The following is a 3,209-nucleotide window of genomic DNA, read 5'->3' on the forward strand; positions in this document are numbered from 1 at the left end:
AAAAAAAAAAAAAAAAAAAAAAAAACTCCTCAGAAACTAGGAATAGAAAAGAACCTCAACCTGATTAAAGAACATCTACGAAGAAACATTGAGATACCATCTCACACCAGTTAGAATGGCGATCATTAAAAAATCTGGAGACAACAGATGCTAGAGGATGTGGAGAAATAGGAACACTTTTGCACTTCTGGTAAGAGTGTAAATTAGTTCAACCATTGTGGAAGACAGTGTGGTGATTCCTCAAGGATCTAGAACTAGAAATTCCATTTGACCCAGCAATCCCATTACTGGGTATATACCCAAAGGATTATAAATCATTCTATTATAAAGACATATACATATGTACGTTCACTGTAGCACTGTTTACAATAGCAAAGACGCAGAACCAACCCAAATGCCCATCAATGATAGACTGGATAAAGAAAATGTGGCACATACATACCATGGAATACTACGAAGCCATAAAAAGGGATGAGTTCATGTCCTTTGTAGGGGTATGGATGAATCTGGAAACCATTATTCGCAGCAAACTGACACAAGAACAGAAAACCAAACACCGCATATTCTCATTTATAGGCGAGTGTTGAACAATGAGAACACATGGGCACAGGGAAGGAAACATCACTGGGGTCTGCTGGGGTGTGGGGGTGTAGAAGAGAGACAGTGGGGGTGGGGAAGTTAGGAAGGGATAACATTGGGAGAAATCCTAATGTAGGTGATGGGGGGATGGAGGCAGCAAGCCACCATGGCATATGTTTACCTATGCAATAATCCTGCAAGATCCGCACATGTACCCCAGAACTTAAAGTACAATTTTAAAAAGTCCAGCTAACATCACTTACCTGTAATCCCAGCACTTTAGGAAGTAGGGCTGGGTGGATCGCTTGAGCGCAGAGTTTGAGACAAGCCTGGGCAACATGGGGAAACCCTATCTCTATAAAAAATACAAAAATTAGTGCTGCATGGTGGCATGCACTTGTGGTCCCAGCTACTCAGGAGCCTGAGGTGGGAGGATCACCTGAGCCCAGAAGGCAGGGTTTGTAATAAGCTGAGATCATGCCACTGTATTAAAGTCTAGGTGACAGATTGAGACCCTGTCTCAAAAATAAAATAAAACAAGAAATCATAGTTAACTATGAGAAACTCGAGGCTATCCCACTAACAAAGGAACAAGGCAAGGATGTCCCCTCTCACCAGGTTTTTTAACATGATCCTAGCTAACACAGTAAGACAAGAAAAGGAAACGAAATGTATAAAAATCGGAAAGAAAGAAATAAAACTGTCTTTGTTCACAGAAGATATGATCATCTATGTATAAAATACAAAAAATTCAACAACAACAAAAAAAGCTGGAGCTAATAAGGAATTACAGCAAGGTTGCAGAATACAAGGTTAATATTCAAAAGTCACTTTCTTATATCCAAGCATTAAACAAGTGGAATTTGAAATTAAAAAAAAAATACACTACCATAAACATTAGTGCCACCAAAAATGAAATAACTAGGTATAGATCTAATAAAATATGCACACAATCTATATGAGAAAAACTATAAAACTGATGAAACATATCAAAAAAGAACTAAATAAATGAAGAGACATTCCATATTCATTGACAGGAAGACTCAATATTGTAAAGATGTCAGTTCTTTCCAACTTAATGTATATATTCAATGTAATCCAAATCCAAATCAAAGCAAGTTATTCTGTACCTACTGACAAATCAATTTTAAAGTTCCTATGGAAAGGCAAAAATTCAGAATAGCTGACTAAATACTGAAGGAGAAAACAAAGTCATAAGACCGATGCTAACTGGTTTCAAGACTTACAAGCTACAGTAACCAAAATAGTGTAGTATTGGTGAAAGACTAGATAATCAGATCAATGGGACAGAACAAAGAGTTCACAAATAGACACACATAAATACAGTCAATTAATCTTTGACAAAATAGCACAGATAATATAATGGAGCCATGCCAGTCTTTTCAACAAACAGTGCTGAAACAACCGGATATCCACATGCAATAAAATGAACATAGATACAGACCTGACCCTTCACAAAAATTAACTCCAAAAGGATTACAGACCTAAATGTGAAACGTGAAACTCTAAAACTCAAAAAATAACATAGGAGTCTGGGCACAGTGGTTCACTCCTATAATCCCAGCACTTTGGGATGCTGAGGTTGGAGGACTGCTTGAGGCCAACAGTTTGAGAGCAGCCTGGGCAACATAGCAAGACTCCATCTCTACTAAAGATTGAAAAAACAGCTGGGTGTGGTAGTGTGCACCTATCGTCCTAGCTACTCAGGAAGCTGAGGCGGGAGGATCACTTGAGCCCAGAATTTAAAGCTGTAGCAAGCTAGGATCAAATTACTGCGTAGTAGAAGCCTGGATAGTAGAGCATGACTCTAGCTGGGGGTTAGAGCAAGACTCTAGCCTGGGAAGTAGAGCAAAACTTTGTCTCTGAAAATAAGTAAACAAATTAATGTAGGAGAAAACCTATTTGATACTGGGTATAGCGATGACTTTTTTGATACACCAAAAGCACCATCTGTGTAAATAAAAAAAAAAACAACAAGCTAGACTTGGTTAAAATTTAAAACTTCTGTGCTCCAAAAGACAATGTCAAGAGAATAAGCCAAGCCATAAACTGAGAAAATATTTGCAAAAGACATATCTGATAAAGTATTATTGTCTAAAATATACAAAGAATTTTTTTTTTTTTTTTTTTTTTAGAGTCTCACTCCTTCACCAGGTGCCGGGCTGGAGTGCAGTGGCGCAACCTCGGCTCACTGCGTTGAAGCGATTCTCCTGCCTCCGCCTCCCGCGTCGGTGGGTTTTTTTTCTTTTTTTTTTTTTTTTTTTTTTTTTTTTTTTTTTTTTTTTGAGACTGGATTTCACTCTCTTGGCCAGGCTGGTCTTAAACTCCTGACCTGGTGATCCACCCACCTCGGCCTCTCAAAGTGCTGGGATTACAGGCATGTGCCACCATGCACCGGCACCAAGAACTTTTAAAACTCAACGATAAGAAAACAACCTGATTTTGTTTGGAGACAGGGTCTAGCTCTGTCGCCCAGGCTGGAGTGCAGTGGTGTGATCACTGCTCATTGCAGCCTCGACTTCCTGGGCTCAAGCATTTCCCCCACCTCAGCCTCCCAAGTAGCTGGGACCATGGGTACATGCCACCATGCCCAGATAACTTTTTTTTTT

General features: G+C 39.2%; 1 protein-coding gene across 7 annotated transcripts in view; it reads right to left on the reverse strand.

The window, feature by feature from the left end:
- The window catches only part of BCAS3 (BCAS3 microtubule associated cell migration factor), a 679,070-nt gene that overhangs the window by 624,349 nt on the left and 51,512 nt on the right, over nucleotides 1-3,209 (reverse strand). The window lies entirely within an intron of this gene.

Source organism: Cebus imitator, unplaced genomic scaffold, assembly GCF_001604975.1.
Source record: "Cebus imitator isolate Cc_AM_T3 unplaced genomic scaffold, Cebus_imitator-1.0 Scaffold121, whole genome shotgun sequence".
NCBI lineage: Eukaryota > Metazoa > Chordata > Mammalia > Primates > Cebidae > Cebus > Cebus imitator.